The sequence below is a fragment of the Vicugna pacos genome, chromosome 22 (assembly GCF_048564905.1).
Source record: "Vicugna pacos chromosome 22, VicPac4, whole genome shotgun sequence".
NCBI lineage: Eukaryota > Metazoa > Chordata > Mammalia > Artiodactyla > Camelidae > Vicugna > Vicugna pacos.
Window position 1 is genome coordinate 27,357,244 of NC_133008.1, and position 11,459 is coordinate 27,368,702.

The window sequence follows — 11,459 nt, forward strand, 5'->3', positions numbered from 1 at the left end:
TGGGGCCCCAGGCAAGTTGCTTCACATCGCTGAGATTTGATTTCCACACATAACAAAGGCGAAGGGCAACAGAGCCATCTGTTGCAACTGTGGGTGAATCTGTCCCTCCCAATACAGCGTGGAGGCTTTCGCCGTTCCCTCTGCTGGACTATCTTTCTCTTTTCAAATGAGTGCATCCTTCTCCCTCAAGTCTCAGTCCCGTCCTCAGAGGCCCCTGCAGCCCGGACCTCTGCCCCACCATCCGTCCACATTCTCCCTTTTATTCTCTCCCTCACAGTCCAAGAGCTCCTTTGCACAACAGAAAAGGGAAGATGATAAAGCCTCTTTTCTCAGTTGTTACCAGAGGGCTGTGGTACACCTGGGCTTTGCACCTAGGTGTGCTCAGAACATGGCAGCCATTTGCACTAATCCTGACACCAGAGACACGGTGGAATGGGGCACTCCAGGCCACGGAGGAGAAGCAGCAGATCCCTGGAGAAGCGGAGAGGAGGCCCTCAAAAGAGGATCTGGGTGGGCTTGGGTCAGGGAGAGATTTCAGGTGGAAGGTGCACATGGACAAAGGTGCGAGGCAGGAGGAAGGGCTCAGCCCAGCAGGAAGAGATGCAGGCTGGGCCTTCTGCAGCTGGGCTGCTCCTTGGCTACCCCATGCCCTGCTTTTCCTGTCCCCACCCAATCTGTGAGTATAGAGTGTTCCTGGCAGGCTTCCTGGAGGAGGTGACTTCTGAACCCTGAGAGATGAGTGGGTGGGGGATTCAGCTAAGTTAGGTTTCCAAAGGTGAGTGAGGCGAGGACAGCAGGGCAGGGCCAGTCACTAAAGACCCTCCAGGGCTCTCCTAGGAGAGACCCAATCAGATTTAAAGTTAGGCATGATCAGATTTAAAATGAGACTGCAGTGGGAGTGGCCAGGGTCTGGTCTGGGAGTTGCAGGCAGGAGTGAAAGGACCAGCAGGATTCAGAGATAAAATCGCTAGGATTTAGGGGAATCAGAGGAGGCTGGGGCCTGATTGGTGGGAGTAGGGAGCCGGAGCCATTTCTAGGGTCCAATGTAGGGTGTCTGGGTGGTAGGAGGGGCGACCCTAGGGAAGCAGGGGAAGCCCATTTCCTCCTCCTCCCCTCCACACTCTCTGTGCTTGAGTGTGGGAGAGGAAGGGAGGACTGGGAGCTGGTAAGCTCTGATCCAGGGGGTAAACTGGGGGCTTCTCTGTCTCTCCTGCCCCCCTCAGATGGCTGGTCCTAACTACATTGGCCTTTTCCAGACACTGGGGCCAAAATGGCCAGGCCTGGAGGCTGGACCCTGGACAATGGACCCTGCACTAGGCAGAATAAGGATGTCCACACATCCTAACCCCCGGAACCTGTGAACATGTGAATGTCTCTGACTAAAGGGACTTTGCATGTGTGATTAAATAAAGAATCTGGAGATGAGGAGATCATCCTGGATTATCTGCGTAGACCCACTGTCACCATCACAAGCATCCTTATAAGAGGGAGGGAGGAGGGTCAGAGAGAGAGAGAGATAGGAAGATGCTAGACTGTTGATTTTGAGGATGGGGGAATGGGCCCTAAGCCAAGGGATGCAGGCAGCTTCCAGAAGCTGGAAAAAGCCAGGAAGCACAATCTCCCCTAGAACTTCCAAAAGGAATCCAGCCCTGCTGACACCTTGATTTTAGCCCAGTGAGACCCATTTTGGTTCTGACCTCCAGAACTGTCAGGGAATAAATGTATTTTGTTTTAAGCCACCAAGTTTGTGATTTGTTACTGTAGCCACAGGAGACTCAGGCAAAGCCCCAACCTCCCATCCGGAGTCCTGCTTACACCGTCAGGTCCTTCCTGTCTTTAATTTTTTTTTTTTTTTTACTAGAAGTACTGGGGATTGAACCTAGGGCCTTGTACATGCTAAGCACACACTCTACCACTCAGCTGTACCCCGCCTGCTATCTTGACAGTTTCCAAATCAGCACCCAGAGGACCCATCCAGGTCAGGCCTACCACCCCTGCTATATGCTCCTATCGCCCACTCCTTGGGGCCCTTTGCCCTCTCTGGTGGCCTCAGGGGCGGCTGCTCCCCTGTTCTGGTAGAGCGGGAACTGAAGTCCCAGACGTCTGATTGTCTGTCCCTGCCTCTCCGTGCCCTGGAGTGTCTACTTCGGTGACTCTTGCTTCCGCCCCTCACGCTGGCCAGGAGTCGGCTGTCCCAGGCCCGTGGCTGGCTGTTCTCCCTGGCCCATCCTTTGTCCATCAAGGTTCCTGCCCTCAGTGGGGGGTTTCTCTCCCTGAGGATGGCAATGCAGGCAGATCTGAGCCCACATTTGTGCTGTGTGACCTAGGGTGTATGACACACTTCTCTGAGCCCTGTGGTATCCTCTTCTGTGGAATGGAAGATAGCCAGGCCGGGGGGGTGGGGGGATCCTAGAGGGACTCTCTCCCCCTGCTGCCCCCCAGCTGAATAGCCTGAGTCACGGCTGGGGATGGGATGGGCAAACAGAGGGGGGGGGGCCTTTGCATTGGCTGTTCCCTCTGCTGAAGTACTCTTCCTGCCCGTCCATGTGGTCCTCTCCCTCACCCCTTTGGGCCTTTAGTTAAACCCACCCTGCACCACCTAGAACAGGGCCCAGCACATGGTGGGTGCTAAATAAATGTTCATTAAGAGCAGAGGGGATGGAAAGAGGCAAGGGGGCAAATGGAGTTTGTCCAAGAAAGGCTTAGAAAGAGGGCTTGCTGGGTGGGTCTCTCTGGGTGTGTCTGTGTATCCCTCTGGGTGTGTCTCTAGGAGTGGGTGTGTCAGTCTGCCTGGGGGAGGGTGTCTGTGTGTCTGTGATCTGGCTAGGTTTCTGGAGGTGTCTGTGTGCATGCCGCTGAGTGTGGGCACGTGCAACCTCAGCGCTCTCAGCAGCGGATCTCCCGCTTTTTCTGCCTGGAGCAGCATTCTCTTCCTCTCCAGTCTTGCTGCTTCTCGCCTCCCTGTCCCAGCACTCTCTTGGCTCCAAGCCTCAGTGTCCCCCTTCACCAGCCCCGAGTAGGTGCTCAGAGCACCCGGCTTCCCTCTGCCTCCAGTCCGGCCCTCCCAGCTCCGCAGGGGCAGCGGGTGAACCGGTCTGAGTTGCGTGACCAGGCTTGTGCCAGGTGCTGTGCTGAGAGCTTTACAGAGATGAACGGCTCCAACCCTGTCTGTGAAGCAAGTGCATTGAAAGTTCCCACTTCCCAGACGAGGACTCAAGGCCAGAGAGGGGCAGGAAGCTGCCCAAGGCCACACAGCCACAGGGAGGGATCATCTTGGAACACAGCGCCTCCTCTTTCTTATTCTCTACCCGCTTTCTTTCCCTTGGCTGGGTGGGTTGGGGCGCAGAGGACCCTCACCTTCCCTTACGCAGACAGCTCACTTTTTTTTAACTGAAGGATAGTCAGTTTACAATATTGTGTTAGTTTCTGGTGTACAGCATTGTGATTCAGTTACATATATTCCTTTTCATATTCTTCTTCATTAAAGGTTATTACAAGGTGTTGAATATAGTTCCCTGTGCTCTACAGCAGGGCCTTGTTTATCTCTTTTAAATATAGTAGTTTGTATCTGCGAATCCCAGACTCCCAATTTATCCCTCCCCATTCCCTTTCCCCACTGGTGCCCTTAATCTGTTTCCTATGTCTGTGTGACTGCTCACTCCTGAAGTCCACACTCGCCCATCTCCCAGGGCTGGTTGTCCCCTCCCCCCTCCATCTCTGTCCCCTGGGAGATCAGGCTGGCCTGGTCCCCTGTGGCCGAGACACAGGAAAGGGCCCCTGCACCTACTGTATACCCGTCACTCACCACCCACTCCTACCTTCCGGCTCACAGGAAGCCCTGGTTCACTGACTCCTGCCTGGCGTCCCACTACCCTGCACGGCGGCGTCTGGGAGGCTCGCCATTTCGCCTCATCCTTGCCTGCACTCCCGCGAGGTCTGTGCAGTTCAGCAAATAAAAGCCCCTGGGCCCGGAGGCACTGTGGCCAAACACCTGCGCCTGGGACACTGGACTTCCAGGGATCACATCAGGACTGGCCTGAGCACACCGAGATGGTTATTCCACTGAGAGGGGAGTGACTTGCCTGCAGTGACACAGCCAGGACAGAAGCCCCCATTCCTTCCTTATTTTTAACCAAAAGCTTGTACCTCATGCATTCCTGTGCATCTTGATTTTTTTAAAAATTGAGACAAAATATACATGATGTAAAATTGACCATTTTAACCACTTTGAGTGTATACTTTAGTGGCATTAAGCACATACATGTTATTGTCCAAACATCCCCACCATCCATCTCCAGAACTTTCTCATCTTCCCAAACTGAGAATCTGTCCCCATGAAACATTAGCTCCCCATCCCCCTCCCTTAGCCCCTGGTACCCACCCACCTGCCTTCTATCTCTATGAATTTGACTCCTTTAGGGACCTCATATAAGTGGAGTCATAGTGTATTTGTCCTTTTGTGTCTGGCTTATTTTTACTCAGCATCATGTCCTCAAGGTTCACCTGGGGTTATTCCATGTATCAGAACTCCATTCTTTTTTATGGTTGAGTAATATTTCACTGTATAGTTGGACCACATTTTGTTTCTCTATCTGTCTGTTGATGGACACTTAGGTTACTTCCACCTTTTGGCTATTGTCAGTCATGCTGCTACGCACATGGATGTACAACTATCTCACTGAGTTCCTGCTTTCAATTTTCAGGGCAATAGACTCAGAAGAGGAATTGCTGGGTCACATGGTAATTCTGTGTTAACTTTTTAAGGCACCCGAATCTTGGCTTTTAAGTTAATATTTCTGGGAGTTCCTCAATGTCAATGCATAAAGAAGACTCTTGTACTTTTTTGTTTTTGAAAGGGGAAGGGAATTTTGGTTTTTGTTGTCATTTTTTTTTATAACAGCTTTAGAGATGTAATTCACGACGCTAGCCAGTTCCTCAATTTAGTGTTTAAGTCAAGGGTTTTTTATATAGCTACAGAGTCAGACAGCTGTTGCAAACTTGTTCTTTTTAAGGGAACTCGTCCCCTCTCTGTGGACAAGAAGGTGGCTTCCAATCTAAGCAATGGTGTACCGAGTCACGTGGGGCAGAGCTGATGTCTAGCCAGTGGGAGTAAATCATCATAAATTCCTAGAAGTAGGACTGCCACCCAGGGCGTGTGTGAGGGTAGCATTTGATAACTGTCGCAGCCCAGTTCCCCACCCTCCACAACTGCAGCGCTATATTTGCATTTTTATTACTCTGGGTGAGGCTGAGTATCTTCTCAATCTTTGAAAGGTGGATCTCTAGTCCTTTCCAGGAATTTTTTCTTTTGTAGTTGTCAGACATAAACATTTATTTATAGAGGTTTTTAAAAAAATTATGGTAAAACACACCTAGAAACTCTTTTTAATTTTTTTCTTTAAAGGCGGTACTGGGGATTGAACCCAGGACCTCGTGCTAAGCCTGTGCTCTCCCACGGAGCTACACCCCCCGCCCCCAAGAAGCTCTTTTTAATATTAAGGACACTATTTCTTCTCTGATATGAGCTGCAATATCCACTCCCAAACTTCTGCCCCCACCCCAGGATGTATTTTTACTTGGTTTATAGTATTTTCTACCTATACCTCTGTTTGGATTTTTAGAAAGTTGGACTTATCCAACTTTTCCACTTGCATGCTTTCTTTTTTTTCCCTTAGTGCTTTGATGATTTTATTTTTCCCATGTTCAACTTTGGTCCAGTAGGAATTTATGTTGAGGTGAGGCATGAGGTAGGGATCCAACTTGTATCTTCCCAGCTGTCCCAACAACATGTATTGCATCATGTGAATGAAAAATATCACCTTCCATATCAGTAAACAAAGGATGCTGCGGCCATCAAGCCATCAGCTGCTACCACCACCCTCCGAAGGTGAGCTAGAGGGAACTCAGGATGGAGACAAGCAGGCTGCCCAGCCTCTGCAGCCACCCGCAATGGTACCCCCTGAGGGGACCCGGGATGGGAAAGAACAGGATACTAGCCCGAGATAGCTAAGGTGCAGGTGAAAGGAATGATTTCACTGAGTCCAGGCTTTCTCATCTTCCCATACACAGAAAGGCACCTAAATTCCTTAACTTGAGACGTCTGGTGTTCTTTCATTAACAGTGATCTTTTTGGCAGGAGGGGAGGCATAGCTCAGCGGTAGAGCACATACTTAGCATGTACAAGGTCCTGGGCTCAATCCCCAGTACCCCCATCAAATAAATAAACCTAATTACCTCCCCCTCCAAAAAGAAAAAAGCAGCAATCTTTTGATTTTCCGACTACCTAGTCTGTTGCAAAAACTCATATGTCCTGGCTCCTCCCTTATGTCTTTGGAGCTGTCCCTCAGAGCCGTCAGGGAGGCTGCCTCCCAGGCTTGAAGTCCTCAAAAAGTCCACCCAATAAAACATAACTCTCAACTTTTAAATTGTGCTTTTTTTTTTCCCCAGTCGACAAACATCGATCTTTTACATGCAATTTTGAGGAGATCCCTAGAGCTGTCACAGCTGCAAGGAGGGTCGTTGTGAGGTGTGGTGAGATGTTAGAGTTGTCACAACACGAAAACTCTTTACTATGAAATTGACTGTTTAATTCCTCATCCAGACTTCCAGGTTTTTTCCAGAACCAAGCTGCACTTACCCATAGGACGTGACTTTTTTTTAGATCAGTTGTTCTCTGGTTGTGGGATATTATAAACATTCACCCAAGAGGCTGCTAACACAATGCAAAATGATATAACAAATCTTGCAACCTGGTTGGATTTCATGTGATGGAAGGAAAAGGCAGGGAAGAGGAACCCCAAACACTGGTAATCCTACTGTACAGCGCAGGGAACTATATTCAATAGCTTGTAATAACCTATAATGGAAAAGAATATGAAAAAGAATTTATATATATGTATAACTGAATCTCTATGCTGTACACGAGAAATTAACACACTGTAAATCAACTACACTTCAGTTAAAAACAACAACCACAACACTGGTAAATCATTGACCAAGAAAGACTTGGTGGTCAGTCCAAGAAACAAACATGGAGAAGGCGGCCATTGATGAAGGCGGGATTGGCTGCACCAGGGAGAGTGACTCAGACACCCAATGCATCAGACCCAGAGAGCTGTGTGTGGTTTCCCCAGGGCTGCTCTATGTAACCCAGTGTCTTCAGCTGGACCACGTAAATCACGGAACTTACTCTCTTGCAGTTCTGAAAATTCCAAGTCTGAAATTAAGGTGTTAGAAGGGCCACGCTACCTCCAAAGGCCACAGGGAAGAATCCCGTCTGTCTTTACTTCTCCGTGTTTGTTTCTCTGTGTCCAAATCTCTCTTATAAGGACACCGGTCGTTGGATTTAGGGCCCATTCCACTCCAGGATGACCTCATCTTACCTTGATTAGATCTGCAAAGACCCTATTGCTGAATAAGATCACAATCACCGGTTGGGGGCCAGGGTTAAGATTTCAGCTTATCTGTTTGGGGGACACAATTCAAAACCCCAATGCCTTTTCCTTCGAAGCATTTGTTTTGTTTTCTTTTCTTTGTGTGTGTGTGTGTGTGTGTGTGTGTGTTTTTCCCCAAAATGACTCTTTCCAGAATGCTATTGGAATATTACATGAGAATTATTAAATACAAATTTGTGGTGGGCAGAACACCCCATCCATGTTTCCAAAACCCAGTAAATTAATCTGTTTCAAGAATTAGCCTGTAGTTTCAATTATAACCCACATCTTGTCCACTAGAAAGTAGAATGAGCTCCTTGTTATAGTTTGGACTCTGATTTGGAAAGCTACAGTTTCTTCCAATCAGGCCTTTTATTTCCTGTTCTGGGGTTTTGGTGCCCCTGTTAATTGGAGGGACTTTTCTCTGGGACCCATGAGCCAGAGCTAATGAGGAGGCCCCTTGGTAATTCCAGGTCAACATGGTGGGTGTGTCTGGGGGTGAGGACGGGATGTTGAGGATGCGGGCAGGAGGTCGGGGTAGGCTTCCCCAGGATGGCATAGAAGGTCCCCCTGATGAAGGGGCAGGGGGGCAGGGATGTGGGGTGGGGAGAAGAGGGGTCTCCACTGAAACAAAAAACCAGTGTGACTGAGGGGGCAGCCCGAGGGAGAACTGTCCACTCAGGCCTGGGGGGCCTGGGTTCAGACTTCATGGAACCACAATCAGTTTTTATAGGAGGGCATCATGCTCTGATTAGCAATTTGGAGGGTCACGTGGCTCATGGCGGGCGGTGCAGGGAGAAAGCAGAGCGAAAGGGGCCTATTTCCCAGATGACGGTGTCTGCAGGCTGGCGGGGCCAGAGAAGGGAGGAGAGGGGATAGAGGGAGGTCGCGGGGCAGGCCAGGCAAGTAGGACGTCTCTCTGGCTGGGCGGCCAGGTGGGCGTCCCTGAGTAGGGCACGCAGGGTGACAGCAGATGGGGAGGCAAGGGGCTGGATGGGACGGGGGAAGTCCGGATGCCTGTGGGAGGCATGCTCTGCACTGGAGGTTTGGTGCATCTGTTTGAGCTGGAGGTGCGGTGTACCTGTGTCAACCCAGGGGAGAGGCGTGGGGTGGTTGGAGGCCCCATGGCTCCCACCCACATATGTGTGTAAAGGCAAGAGGAGGAGGGAGGGGAAAAGTTAGATCTAGTGCAGGGGCAGCCTGACTGGGGCTAGTCCAACTTTGCCAGGCAGATGTGCTGAAGGTCAGCAGTTGAAGGATAGATTCAGACCTTGAACTTGGCCAGAAGGCTATCCTGGGGCCGAGGGCGTGTGGATCCAGAGGAAGAGCTGGGAGGGGAAGCAGAAAGCCTCACAGGGCATTTAAGTGCCAGACACTATTTTTTTTTTTTTTGGTGGGGCAGGTAATTAGGTTTATTTATTTATTTACTTAATGGAGGTACTGGGGATTGAACCCAGGGCCTCGTTCATGCTAAGCATGCGCTCTACCACTGACCTAGACCCTCCCCACTCAGACACTATTTTAAATGAAGACATCTGATCCCTTGACAGCCCTGTGAGGTCAATACTCTCATCCTTTTGCAAGGGAGGCAGCTGAGGCACAAAGAGGTTAGGGCACTAGGCCAAGGTCACACAGCCTGTGAGTGGCTGAGGTGGAACTGGAATTCAGGTGCTGTTTCTGCTCTCTGGGTCATGAGTCAGTGGCCATCACTGTCTGCAACGTGAGCAGCCTTGAATGAAGGCTGCCCGGTGTCTGTTCCGTGAGTTTATGGGCTGGGAGGCAGGGGTAATGGGAGACAGGCTTGGCTGAGTCTCCCAGGTGTCTGTGCAGCACAGAGGGTGTGAGGTGATGCTTGGAATGACCTAAAATCAACCCCTGGAAACTCCCCTCCTCCCACTTCCCCTTTTGCAACCATTACAGAGTGGGGGTGGGTAACCCTCCGGAAGTGGGTGGTAGGAGGGAGCTGAGGGCTAGCTGGGCAGAGCTGGGGGAGGGGACTGGGTCTGCAGGGAAAGAGCAGAGGCAGGGTTCAAGCTCAGGACCTTTGGAGTCCTGGCCTCACCCTTGCCCACTGAGGGAGGGGGCAGTCTTGGTGTGATGCCTGGGATTTCTCAGTTTTCCTCAGCTCCAGCGTCCCCTGGGGTAGCCCACGCACTGACTAGAGGAGAATCACCTATGGTCCAAACGCCTCCTGGCCCCTAGATCCGAGCAGGGGGAGAGGGGAGGGCCGAGGGTGGGGGAGGCTTCCGGAGCAGGGGCACTCCGGCTGAACCTCAGAGGGCAAGAGTGTGTTGAGGCAGTTAAGCAGGGAGGACAGCAGGTGCAAAGACCCAGAGGTTTGAAGCAGTGTGTTCTGAGTTGCAGATTAACCTAATGGTGCGAGGAGCAGAGAGGGTAAGTAGAGACGAGACTGCAAAAGAGGCAGGGTCGGTGCCAAGAAACTCCTTAAAGGCTTGGAGTTAATCTTGAGGGGAATAGGGAGCCATGGAAGGCTTCAGAGCAGGGAGGGATATGGCCTTCTAAGTGTGCTCTGGAGCTCCCCTGGCTACTATATGGAAGATAGACTGGGGAGAGGGGAGGGTGGAGGTGTTGCAGGAAAAATGGTGCGAGAAGATGGTTGTGTCCCAGGGTCTCAGTCAGATCCCTAGGATGCGCCCCACCAAGTGGGGGTCATTGGCTTCACGCAGGAAAGAATTCATAGGAGAGCCATAGTTGAGTGAAAGTAGAGGTATTCAGAGATGCGCGTTCCAGAGATAGAGTGTGGACTGTCTCAGACGGCCAGAGAGAGCGACCGCGAGGTGCCGGGTCGTTAGTTTTACGGGCTCAGTAACTTCATATGCCAACAAGTGGATGGGTTGTTCCAACTACTGGGGGAAAGGGCTGGGATTCCCGGGAACTGGGCCACTGCCCACTTTTTCGCCTTTTATGGTCAGCCTTGGAACTGTCACTTACCATGCCAGTATATTACAATGAGCGTATAATGAAGCTCAAGGCCTGGTGGAAGTCAAATCTCCCGCCACCTTGGGCCTCACGGTCTACTGGGAGGGGACTCTCCAATTGCTGTGTCGTTCTTATACAGGTTGTGCCTCGCCCCCTTCCCTCCTGTCTCAGGGGCACTTGTCCAGTGCAAAGCTGATAAAGCCTGAACAGGACAGAGGTGTGGAAGGAAGGGGGAAGATTTTTAACTTTTAGAAACTTTTACTCAAATATAGCATGAAGGGAAGGTATAGCTCAGTGGTAAAGCACATACTTAGCATACACGAGGTCTTGGATTCAATCCCCAGTACCTCCATTTAAAAAAATATTTTTAAAAAATAGCACACAGTGAGAAAAAATGCACAAGTCCACAAAAAAGTGCACAAGTCACAAATGTACGTCACGAAGTTTTCACAACTTGAACATGCTTATAGATCACCCAGATCAAGGATAGAACATCTCAGCCCCTAGCAGCCTCTGCCATGCCTTCTCCTGTCGCTCCCCTCCACGGTGACCCCGGACTTGACTTTGAATAGCGTAGAATCACTTTGCCTGTCATCTGGACTTTACTATAAATGGAAGCAGGCAGGATGTTCTCTTTCCACCTGGTTTCTCTCGGGCAGCATTGGGTTGGTGCGTTTCCTTGTTCTGGATTATAATCTTTGTTCATTGTCATTGTTGTATAGCAGAGTTTCTCAGCCATCATTAACATTTAAGGCTGAATACTTCTTGGTGTGCCCCGTCCATTATAGGATGTTGACCCCCCTCCCCAAGTTCTGACAACCAAAAACATCTGCAGACATGGCCAAATGTCCCCTTAGAGGTAAAAATCAAGGGAGGAGGGTAATAAAGCTCAGTGGTAGAGCGCATGCTTAGCATCCGTGGGATCCTGGGTTCAATCCTCAGTACCTCCATTAAAATAAATAAAAGATTGAGGGGTGGGTAATAGCTCAGTGGTAGAGCACAAACTTAGCCTGAGGTCCTGGGTTCTGTCCCTAGTACTTCCATTAAAAAACAAAAATCACCCCTGGTTGAGAATCACTGCTGTAG